The sequence below is a fragment of the Asparagus officinalis genome, chromosome 8 (assembly GCF_001876935.1).
Source record: "Asparagus officinalis chromosome 8, Aspof.V1, whole genome shotgun sequence".
In the NCBI taxonomy this organism is placed as follows: Eukaryota; Viridiplantae; Streptophyta; class Magnoliopsida; order Asparagales; family Asparagaceae; genus Asparagus; species Asparagus officinalis.
Genome location: NC_033801.1, coordinates 51,679,877 through 51,692,696, shown reverse-complemented (window position 1 = coordinate 51,692,696; position 12,820 = coordinate 51,679,877). Strand labels below are relative to the sequence as shown.

At 37.3% G+C, this 12,820-nt stretch overlaps 1 long non-coding RNA gene across 10 annotated transcripts; it reads left to right on the top strand.

Annotated features, from left to right (window-relative positions):
• LOC109820237 lies at positions 1,855 to 11,503 on the top strand. 10 transcript variants are annotated; one of them, XR_002241781.1, is made up of 10 exons: positions 1,855 to 1,958; positions 3,334 to 3,469; positions 3,587 to 4,262; positions 5,443 to 5,528; positions 5,598 to 6,164; positions 7,764 to 8,138; positions 8,255 to 8,362; positions 8,846 to 8,938; positions 9,049 to 9,327; positions 10,024 to 10,054. It is a non-coding gene; the product is annotated as an uncharacterized LOC109820237 (long non-coding RNA). The 10 variants fall into 10 exon arrangements; XR_002241780.1 differs by having other exon boundaries at positions 8,255 to 8,938; XR_002241778.1 differs by having other exon boundaries at positions 7,764 to 8,362.

Sequence of the window (12,820 nt, the reverse complement as noted above, 5' to 3'; positions counted from 1 at the left end):
CAAACACCGAAGCGGATTTACTGCCAAATCAGGATCCGGACTGACAAGTCAGAGTCCAGATCAATAATAAAACTCGGATAAACCGCGAAACCAGAAAACGGACACAACGGCACACCCAGGAGAGCTCGGCCAAATCCGAGCCACCTCTAGGTGGCTCGGCCAAAACCGAGCCACCTAGAGGTGGCTCGGTGGCTGAGCCACCTAGAGGTGGCTAGGTGGCCGCGAAAACCAACATTTGGAGGACTCGGCCAAAACCGAGCCACCAAGGTGGCTGGCCACCTGTGCCAAGGCACAGATCTGAGTGCCTATAAATAGGCTAGGGGGGCTCATTGTTGAGGGGTTGGAACTTTTGGAGCCGAAACTCTGCCGGATTGAGAACTGAATCTTGGAGTTTTGAAGCTTTGAAGACTTGGACATTTTCAGATCTGGTTCTTGGCGAGCATCTACGTCAGAAAAGACAGGAGTTCGAGAGAGGAAGATCAGATCTGAGATCCACACGGTAATACTCCGGATCAAAACTTGGTTTTTGATCCCGAGAAGGCTATTATTTCCTTGGTGAAATAGTACACCCAGCTGTTATTTCCTTTGTGAAATAGCACCCGTTATATCGTGTAGATCCGACCGGATCTAGATAGCACGGTAGTCCACGGATTAACCCCGGCGCAGGCAAAGAACCCACAAAAGCGAGTGACCGCAAAACAGGAGCTCGTGATTCGTTCGACAAACAAGGAAGATTGTAACTTTTTCTTTTTCTTTTGATCTCGTTATAACCGGATCTTATAAAAAGACCGAATCTTTCTGTAACCGATAAACTGTTACCAAAGAGTGCAATGACTTCAATGAAAGCAACAATTTTTCCCGCGAACATCCCCCCTAGGGTTAGGGTTTCTGAATTCATAATTTTCTCCCAATTTCGATTAGGTTGGTTCAGCTGGGACTCGATCCATGAGACAGAGTGCAGATACCTTCCTGAATTCTTCGACGAGAGCTCATATACGAGGAACCCTAGGGTTTACAAGGAGTACCAAGACTTCATCATCAATAGATTTCGCAAGGAGCCGTCTCGAAGGCTGACATTTACTGAGGTAAGGAAGTCTCTGATTGGAGATGTGGGGTCGGTAGAGAAGGTGTTTAGGTTCTTGGATCGGTGGGGATTGATCAATTTTGGGGTTGATAAAAGGGAGGAGAAGGAGGAGGTGGGATTGGCAGCAGTTGTGGTGGAGGAGGGGGAGCCTTGAATTTTTGAGTTTTTGCCCTGATTTCGTTCGAGTCATAAAGCAGAACTATCATCTGAAGTGATTATGTTCATTTCTGCTTGCTAAAGTTAAGATTTTGGCGTCTGGGTTCAGAGATTCACTACCACATAATTGATCTATTGCAACGGTTAAGACGCAACGGTTTTAACTGTTGTGTTAGATATCTATCGTAACAGTTTTCAGAGTCTAATACAACATTTAATATAAAATGTTGTCATAGGTCTAATGATTATTCCTGAGCTTAATAATTGTTAAGTGACCTTTGGAGAGCTTAATTAAAGCCCATGGTTTGACCGCACCGCTTAAAGGAAATCTCTCTCACTCTCAAATCCCTAAAATCGCCGACATGGCCAAAAAATTCCTCTCCCTAAAATCGTCGTGGCCAAGATCTTCATATAATCGGCGATCTCATCACTGAATTCGTCGCTGTTTTCATCTTGGATTTCATCTCCAATCTCCTCTCTGATATCATCTTCGAGCTTGTTGTCATTCTCGTCGTCGAGCTACTCTCGTTGGTCTCGTCTCCGATATCATCAATGGCGGGTCGCAACTGGATGCACGAGAACAACGGAGGGTAAATCTCCATATCATCATCATCTGTGTTGCGATTTCTGGATTGGATTACTGCGTGGTGGCGGCCGATACGAGGTTGTCGGTTGGATACAACATTTACACCCGTGATTACTCGAAGATCTGCCAACTGTGAGGATCTTCTCTTCACTTGCTCTTGTTCTATTGTTTGCCCTAGAGTGAAATTTCTGTAGCATGAAATCTAGAGTTTTGGCTGTTTTGATTAGTTTGTAATGATGGTGGATCAAGGTTAGGGCTTAGGAGTTATGGGAGTGCTTTGTGCTCTGATGTTTGTTTCGCTGTGTTCTAACCCTAACCCATTTTATTTTATGTCTTACTGAATTTTACATCAAAAATATTCTCAGAAATGAAGTTATCTCAGAAAGTATTAATAATTATCCAAATTTAAGGGTGTCTTTGGGATGTGTATTTATCTCTTTTGAAATGAAATTTAGGAGCTAGTTTAAGTGATTTGCCATCTCTCACGATAAATCCAACATATGTTTCTTGTAAATTTCTCTAGATGACTCAGATATTTTAACTTCAGTTGAACGAGCCATCTCCTTGTTATCTTTGGTCCCGCCTCTTGTTTGGTTCACACTGTTATATGTACTAATTATTAGGAAACACCAAAAATGAATGAACTGGTGTACATATGTGTGATTCCATATTCATCACTTTCTTACTTTTAACAACCACTTTCTTTTTAACTTTGTGTATCATAAGACAATGAACTCTCCTGGTAGAACTTCAAATGGCGTCCAAATCGTTGCATCCTCATACCGAATTATCCGTTTTCGTAGTTTGTTATTGCATCTTGTTTATTACTCAAGTTAAGGCAAAGGTTCTCGCAGTCTACGTGTTTGGGGATTCATTGGCTGATGTAGGAAACAATGACTACTTGGAGTTCTCATTTCTGAAAGCTAATTTTTCTGTTGTAGTAATTGTAATTTTGAAAGCTTCCAGAGGTCCAGTTATTGGCTTCCCCATTGTTTAGTTTAGAGCTAGGTAAGAAATGGAAGGAGTTTGTAGCTTTGTCTGCACAGTTGATTCATGATGGCCTGCTTTCAACTCCTAGAAATTTGATTTAAGTTATTATGTGAGTGTGCTTGTGTCCTTAAATGGTGTGTTTCCTTTAGGCCATTAACAGTCTATTTTTTATTTCCCTTGAGCACGTCGTAGAGCTTAACTGTTACTAATATATGCATGCACAATAGCCTGCTTACTCTATAGTATTTTATTTGATGTCATTCATATTTATTTACTCCTGATGAGCCATATAACATGACCAGCTTGTACTTTCTTCTATTTGAGTTGTTTTTATATCTCATGATGAGCCCTTATGATACGTTACTCTACTTGCATTGTTGAAGTGATACCTTCAATAAGTGAGTGTCGTAGAATGTCAGATATTAGGCTGAGACAATTCTAATTTACAACTTACCATTTTTACCAATTAGTATTGTCCTTCTGAATGTATATCCTCATCTCTTTTATCCTTCGACAGGTACGAGGCAGAGAAGCTAAACATATTCTAGAAAGAACAAAAGTAGGTTTATTTTACAAAGAACAGAACCTGCTTCTTTACAACACAGTTGACCTTTTTTCACCATGAAGTTGTTGGAAGACACTCATTTAGACAGGTATGTGGCTTTTATGTTAATATTGTCATAAGTGTAAAGTTTGATATAAATATTGTTGTTTTGAGGATATCGTTTTTTCATTATTTGTCTTCATATTTTTCTTATGCAATCTTTCAGCATAAATATCTTCCTTAGCTGTTTAAATCTTGGGGAAAGTACTATCAAAGGGAGTCTTAATCCCAGGTGGCGCAAGTATGGACAGAAATTTGTCAAAGGAAATCCTAATCCCAGGTATGTTTTGTTCCTATTAAGCTTGTGGAAGGCCATAACAGTCATGCTTCGAGATTGGAGCCAACTGCTGCCCCTTCATCATCAGCTTCTTCTGTTTCTGCTTCTGACACTATCACATAATTGATCTACTGCAACGGTTAAGACGCAACAGTTTTAACTGTTGCGTTAGATATCTATCGTAACGTTTTTTAGGGTGTAATACAACATTTAATATAAAATGTTGCCATAGGTCTAATAATTGTTTCTGGGCTTAATAATTGTTAGTGGCCTTTGAGCTTGAGTAAAGCCCACTGTTTGACCGCACCGCTTAAACCGCACCAGTTAAAGGAAATCTCTCTCTCTCTCTCAAATCCCTAAAATCGCCGCCGCCATGGCCAACCAAAACTCCCTAAAATCGCCGTGGCCAAGATCTCCCTAAAATCGCCGTTTTCAGTCAGCGCCAGAGTCCATTAACTTTCGTCGCCGTTTTCATCTCGTTGGTTTCATCGTCGAGCTACTCTCATTGCTCCAGAAATAGAGCCCAGTCCTCGCCGGAGCTTTCTAGGGTTTCAGCTGGTACTCGGTCAGATTTCTCTTCCACTCCGAACTCTTAGATTCAACCTTCTCGTTTCCCTTTTTGCATCTTATTTATCTGTAAATTTTTGACGATTGAACATATTTTTATTTGAATTTTCATGTTGTGTATACTTTAGATTCAGCTCCGTGCTATTCAATTCTGTGAATGATTAATAGCATATGGATTGAAATCTTAAATTTTACTAGTATAGCATCGATGAATATTTAGTCATATTGATATCATTGACTAGTATTAGGATTAATTTTCTTTTTATTGTTAAATCATTAATTTTTTTAGTTCATATTTGCATGCCCTTTGGTGTATTTCTCTCTGCCTCTACTAGAAGTTGTTTATGCTTAACGTGTGTATATTTGTGTTAAGGATTAATGGGTTTGGCCCATTTGAGAGATATTTTTCAGAATATTGGCGATGATCATTCGTTTGTTGTCTCCTTAATCTTTAGTTTTAACTGATTAGTGCATTTACCTGGAGTTTCTTGTGATAGGCGCAAATTTAAAGTGTTGGTAATAGTTGGGTTTTGGGAAAGAATTTGCGCGAGTATGATGGGTCTATTGTTTCTTAGTAAGTGGGAAGTCAGAACATTTGTCATAATGTAATGTTTCTAGACCAATTAGTTTAAGACACGAAGAAGATGAAGATTCCCGTATGAAGTTTTAATCGGAGTTTAGCAGAACATGAAAAGCTAGCCAATATTCATTGTGAACAAGGAACAAATTCAGTCTTGGGGAACTTTGCCATATAAATGATCAGCAGCACGTACTCATGTTCAGCAAGCAGAATGTATGGTAATATGTGAATTAAGGTGTGAATTAGATGACTAGATTGGTTACAGTAAAGGTTGTAAGTAAATTAAGTATATATGAACTGATTAATTGGTTGATAAGAAAGAAAATAATTTACTTAATTCAACTTTTCCAATGCTTGTTCAGGTAAGTTTCCAAAACATCGTAATCAAATCATTGTCTTTCTTGTGTTGCACAAAGGATATATTCATCTTTTTGTATTTGTCTGAAACCGTACATGATCGTTAAGAATAACTTATATTATACCATTAAATATGTGGGATATCAATTCATTAAGCGTGTTGAATTGTAGAGCGATCATTATAAGCTGCTTCCTGTTGATTTACGTGATGTTGAGCAGTTAGATATTATCTTGAGGCTAGAGCGATCATTATAAGCTGCTTCCTGTTGATTTACGTGATGTTGAGCAGTTAGATATTATCTTGAGGCTTGCAAAGTTGGATCCCAGGTTTGTGATGAAATATTTCTTCACTATCACTGCAGAATATCCATTTGCATTATCAAAGTTGGATCCCAGGTTTGTGATGAAATATTTCTTCACTATCACTGCAGAATATCCATTTGCATTATTACAAGTGTTGCATGATATAGTAAGTTCAGTTCTAAAATTTCAAATTTTCATCTTGTTTGCCGGTGTTTATTTGGGTTTTCAGTTTTTTCCACATGTACAGTAAAAAGTACTTATTAACTGTAGCTGCATTTATTAGTTTTGTTAAAACAAATGTTTGCAACTGATAGAAACACTACAATTGTATGAAATGCTCATATTTGATTAAAATGCTAAAGTTACATGAAGCCTTGGGATTTTGGTGAAAATGGATTTAAGAAAGACTAGCTGACCAATTATTAGCTGTCCTTATCTTGATTTTGATCAGAGCAAGGGTGTCTTATTAAACTTTCTTCTAGCTTGGTATCATATAAGCTCAATCCTGAACACCTGACACTTCAGTTTTTATTATCTATTTTTCGTGTATCTAGTACTTATGTGATTCTTTTCATTTATTACTAGTTAATCACTTCTCTTTGAGCGATGGAAACAGTGGGTGATTCTAGATCAAGTTCAAAAGAGAAGAGATCATTTGAGGTAATTTCAAATCTAGAATTCTCAATCCTAAATTCATTGTTTGGGAAGCATCCATGTAATATTTGTCACATGTGAAACTTGAAACAACATACTTTTTTGTTAATCGATATGATTTTAACGTGACGTCTCATATTGTGTACCTGATGTTTTTAATATCCATTCGATTATGAATGGCCCATGGATAAATAGCATTTTAGTAGAGCATCTTAGTCCAAAGTTATACCATGTCATTTACAGTTGTATGCTAATTGAGGACTTAGGGTGTTCATCTGGTATGATTTTCAGAAAAAAGAAACCGCCTTCTCGCCTTTATCCTGTTGCCTTGTTTGAGGAGGGACATCAGCAATTAAACAAAATGAGAGTAAGGGGCAGCACCAATTAAACAAAATGCAGGACACTTAAAAAAAGTTGATATTGTTTGCTGTTTGTTTTGGTCTCTTTTGATAGAGCCACCTCTTATGTACATCATCAGCCTTGTGAGGGACAGTGGATGTGTTTATATCCTTTTGTCCCTAAGGTCCCTATTGCTTGCTGTACAAATTCAAGGGCTGTTTCCTGTCCTGTGACCTGTCAGGTTATCAATTTTGTAGTTGTGCCTCCACCATAGGGGTTTTGATTCTCATGGAACTAGTGAAGCTCAGTCTAGTATCATTACTGTCTTGTACATCAAATGATGCCCATTTGTCGGTTTATTGTTGTATCAGTAGAATGTTTGAACTGTTGTATCAGTTTATTCTTTTTTGTGAGGGATTGGATAGTCATGTGACGTCTGGACTTGTTGGATAAAGAAAGATAATAAGATGCAAAGGTGAGGAAACATATTTATTTGTATTGAAAAGAGTTCATACTTCATAATTTATATGCGTAGCTGCTAATTGAATCTTCTTAGTGTTCAGGGTTCAACCTGTGCCTTATCACTTGCAGACCTGGATTTATTTTGTAGTGAGTGCAAATAATGTGTTTGATTACCTCGTCCTTTGTAAGCTCAAGAGTAATCCAAGCTAAACGTCCCCACCTATATTTGCACTGAGTACGAATAGATATATTAAACTCCAGCCTATGGACTGTAGCTCTAAGATCATCAGTTCTGACAAAGTCATGATATATAACCTTAAACTGAAACTTGATCTCACACCCCGTGTATTTTTCTGTTCAGACCTACAACCACTGAACTGATGGAAACTTTGTTTGGTACTATATTTCAGAGACAATACTAGGATTTTGCATTGTTGGTCTCAAAGTTCTACAATTAAACTTTTTTTGATAAGAAAATGCATCTATGTTTAATAAGGACACTTAATATATTCTTTGTTCAAGTTGAATATATTAACCTATATTAACCTATAAGTTTCATGTGTCAAAAGTTTTCATTTCAGCTGTGTATTCTCATGATTCTGATATAAAATTTTCAAATGAAGTATACGGCATTCTAAGTTGTTAATTATGCTAAAATATGTCTCTAAAGAACCTGATAATTTAATATGTTTCTTTAATTTGTTGGCAACAAAATCATGATAAACTTTACATCTGCTAAGTGGACAAATAGATAATTCTTCATATATAAGATCTGAAGCAATTTAATGAATTATTATTTTGTAGGTCATGAGCAAACCTCTTGCAAAGAAGCGTAAAAAGATCTTTTATCCTCCTCTACATGTGACAAATCTTGCAAGGATGAATCAATCCAAAGCCTGCAGCCAACAGCTTGATGGAAGCAATGTACCAAGGATGAAAATAAAGCAAAAATCGCAGTCTCATAGCCAACAGCACGTTACAAGCAAGTTGACAAATAGGATAACGACTTCTTGATGTCTGAGTTTAATCAGATGAGCAAGTCTGATCCTTCTGTTTTATTCACTTAAATTATTATATCTATATGCCATGGTCCTCTTTAAGATGATAACTAATCTTTGCACGATACTTCTTGGAAACTCTGATCAAATTCAGTTCCCTCACTGACTGTCAGATCATAAGGTACATCATGGATCAGACTTAAATTATCATAGTTTTTATAAGTAGGACTCAAGCAGATTCCCAGCAGTTGAATAGAACTAATGGTACATCATGGTGATGGTGATTTTTGAATGAAGCTTTGATGGTGAGCACGGTGATTCTTGGAAACTAATAGTTTTAATAGCTTGCTTTTGAATGAAGCTTTGATGGTGAGCACGGTGATGGTGATTTTTTGATGGGAATGGGTAAGCGAAACAGGACACATTTTGTTAATAATTTGCTTATGTTCGAAGGTCTACCATAAAGCTAAGTTTCCATGATTGTTAGTTTGGTTTTAAAAGGTGTAAACAAAAATGATAGGTTGTTAACTAAGAGAGTAATGTTCTAATAATAGGTGTGGCTTGCTAATACAATAATATTATTACCAACCAAAGGCTTGCGTATACTATTCACCACGCATATAAACACGTCAAATTTCGTATTATTCTACCGGCATGAAGTAGTAGTTTTCATCATGTATAGGAACAAATTAAGAGGTTGCAGGCCTTTATTTATTTTGAGAGAAACAATAATAGTCACCTTGGGCTGTTGTTTCAGATTGTTTGCTGAAGAATTTTCAGTCTTTATTTCTTATATATCCTGTTTTTCATTACATCATTAGCACTACGAGGTTGGCTTTAGCTTATTTTGATTAAAGAATACTTATTAGAAGTTCTTTGATTATGTAGAAAGCAAGTGAAAAGAATAAGGAAAGTCGAAACAGTCAAACGCTCTTGCACACAGCGGGTTCAAAAAGTTTCGCAAGAATTCACAGAGATATGGTAATCATGTTGTTTATATATGATTTACAGTGTAATTATTTATTAATAATAGCTAAATGATTTAGACATGCAATGAATGGCTAAATGATTGATGTGTTGTTTTGTTGTAGGAAAAGGAATTGAACCGGCCTCCAACAGATGCAGAAGTGTTTATAGAGACTCGTAAAAAGAAGAAAAAAGCGCAACCAGAAAAAACACTTGACATGATTGGTACATTGGAACAACTAACTCAAGAGCTAACTCAGGAACAAACTGAAGAAGAAAATGTAGATGCATGACATCTTGTTAATAAAAAAGAACATCCTGGACGTGTGCGTCTCCGGGGACGGGCAATCACTCAAAGCATGCTACAAAGCAATAAGGAGAAAGCCATTGATCCATGTGATCATGTAATATCCCTAATTTTTATTGATAATAGGTCTAGTTTTATAAATTGTTTTATTAAATATCCAAACAATTGAGTTGGCTATACTAATTTATAAATATGATATTACATGAGGGCTTTTATGTTTCTATTAATAGTGCTTATATATAAGTTTTTAAGGGGCTAAATATGATATTACATGAGGGCTTTTATGTTTCTATTAATAGTGCTTATATATAAGTTTTTAAGGGGCGAGTTGTGAAAGGAAGTTTAATATGGGGTTTATTGAAAGTGGAAAACTAATATAAAAGGAGGTGGAACCCTAGCGTCCTACCTTCTGAAATAGCAACCGACAAAAAAAAAGATTATATTATTAGAGCGGCTAACTTTGGAGAAGTGGGTTGCTAATACTCTTTGGTAGTCGATTCCGTGTTCTCCATCACTCTTCTTTTGTGGTCGAGGTGATCTTTTCAACTTCAATTGGTAAATACTCTTGTTGCTTTGTCTTACGTATTAAAACCTAGAAAATAATATTAACTCAAATAGAATCAAGCACATTTTGGATTGTCAGTCAGATCCATGAGATGCTTATAGAACTAGTGTCTGATCTAGTATGATAATTGTCTTTTCTTTTAGTTAGTAGATCTTGAGATTATTTTAATAGGTATTCGGGTCTTAGGTTATACAGTAATTTTGATAGTTATTTGTAAATATTATGTAGGAATCCCAAGGGACTTCGAGGAGGCTCATGGATATTTTGGTATAAGCCTATGCTTATTTTCTTTATCAATTGTTATGTCTATTCATATAGTGGTAGGTTGAGATGCATATGTGTTTGATTTATTTCACTATTGGTTGGCCTTTGGCATTTTTGTATAATGTGATTAGCTTTACGAACTTTGTTTATTGTTAAAGCATATGCATCTCAAGTCAATATACCGGTATATGTCGGATATAAGCAAGCTATTAAAACAGGACTCAATGTGCCTCTATGAGGTTTTATTTTAGCGCTAAGAGCCCAAATTGGGTCTCACCGTCCCGGAACCACGGGCTTAATAATTGTGGGGTTTACCGAGTCAACCGGAGTATGAAGTGTTGACCGCATTGAGACGTAGCATGCTTATTTCTATTCCATGATTTCTAATTTTCTTAAATATTTGTATCAAATACTAGAGTTCATTAATGATTCTATATCATTCTTATATTTTGTTTATTTCTCGTTGTAATTTTTTAGTTTTGCAAAACCAGTGTTTAATGTATGAATTTATCCACTTATTGAGTTGTGAACTCATTGTGTTATTTCTATTCTTTTCAGAGACTCGGGATTAGGTGGAATTGAGGATTGTCAAATTCTTAGAACGAAGCAAAGAATAATTCGAGATTGTTATTGTCTTCTAGGCGAAGGTTAAATAAAGTCTTTAATGTTTAGATGATGAATTGAGAGTTTGTAATAATGAGATTCTTTCTTTAGGTTGAGATTTATTTGGAGTTGAGGAATATTTATTTTTATCAAGTTAATTGGCTTAGTTGACTTTTGGGATTATAGAGAATATTTGTTGTTGGTTTTAGTTCAATGAAGAGATTTGTTTTAGTGTTCTTTTAATGAATGTATATTTTGGAGGACTTTTCACAGGTTTAGTCCGGCTCTAATATTCCTTTGAGGTTCGAAAATTGGGGTCGTGACAGAATGGTATTAGGGATTAGGCTGTAGGTCCTAGTTGATGTTTTAGATGGTCAAGTGATGAAAGAAAAATATATTGGATTTTGATGCATAGAAATGAAAGTTGATGTTTTATTTTGAAGTCTGATCGAGGATAATATGAATATTATTTGATCAAATTTAGTTAAAGAGGTATATGATTTTAGATTCATGGATTACATAATTTCTTTTTGTTTAGTTTTTCTAGAGATAAAGGAATTAGTTCAGCTTAGTTTTAGGCATGTTTGACATATGTGACTCATGAAAATATCATCTAATAATATATGATATTATGATAAGGAATATGCTAAGGATTAGTTATTGATGATTATTATGATTAAACTTTCATGCTAAATGTATTTATTTTTGGTGATGTTAGGTTATGATTGCACTTGATGTGAAAGGTTATCAATTTGAGTTTTATGAGGGAAAAAAAACAAAATTAATGGTTTATTCTGAGATATGATTATTGTTCGCGGGGAAAATCGTTGCTTTCTTCATTAATGATTCCATTGTACACTCTTGTAATAGTTTATCCTACGATACAAAACCCGGTCCTTTTATAAAGATCCGTTTACAAAAAAATCAAATTGAAAAAATGAAAATTTACAACCTTTGTTTCGCTGTTTGTCGAACGAAATCACAGCTCCTGTTTATAGCGGTCGCTCGCGTTGTGTGTTCATTTGCCTGGCGGCGGGGTTGTTTCGGGACCACCGCGCGATGCTAGATCGCGAATATAGCAGTACATGACGGTATATTTCACCAAGAAATAATAGCGGGAGGAGGATATGGTTTCACCAAGAAACAATCTCCAAGTACGGATCTAAGACCAAAGCTTAGATCGCGGAGTGTAGCAACGTAGATCTGAATCCGATGCCCTCGAAACACCTGCGTAATTTGAACGTTGATGATCGGCCGAGGCACCAGATCTGGATCAAGTCCTCGAAGTCCAAAGCTTGAATCTTGTTAAGCTTCTGAGTCTGAGTTCCAGCCAGGGCTCGCCTCTGCCAAAATTTCCAACTTTCAAAATGAACGCATGGCTAGCCTATTATAGCACTCATTCAGATCTGTGCCGTAGGCACAGATCTGGCCGGCCAACCTCAGGTGGCTCGGCTCTGGGCCGACGCACTGAGTGGCTCGGCCGGCCGAGCCACCCCAAGTGCTCGCAATGCAGAGCCACCTTGGGTGGCTCCCACCGACACCACAAGGTGGCTCGCTTGGGCCGAGCCAACCTTGAGGTGGCTCGTGCCTTATGGTGTGGTGGCCGAGACTGAGGTGGCTCCGGCTTGGGCCATAGCCACCTGAAGTTGGCTCGCTTCACCGAGCAACGCCTCTGTGTGTTTGGTGTTTTCCCCTTTGTCTGTCCGTGATGATGTAACGTTAGTCCTCTGGATTTTGGTGTATCTGATTTGCAGATAAATCCGGACCGATTAGGCAGTAATCCGCTTCTGATGATTGAAGTCCGACCGATCTTGAAATTCGTATCGTCATCGTCGAGTACTGCCTTTGTTGTATGATCGTTGACCTTGCGACGAGTCTTTTGGCTGACTCCGCCTGCACTATGTCGGATGGCATTCCGTCGCGTTGATGCATTCGTCGATTCTCGTCGCGTCGTTGGTTTCGCTCGTGTTGTTGTGAGGCTGAGCGTACGGAGCGCTATATCATTTTATATCCTACAGATACCCTCCAAAGATTTCAAGTTCTCTTCTTAAAAGAGTCGTGAATACTTTGATATGATTGTCCCCACCTTCAGTGTCAGGTCGGTGTAATGGGATTTTTCTTCTTGGAATGACTTTCGTTTGATTCCTGTCAATCTCCA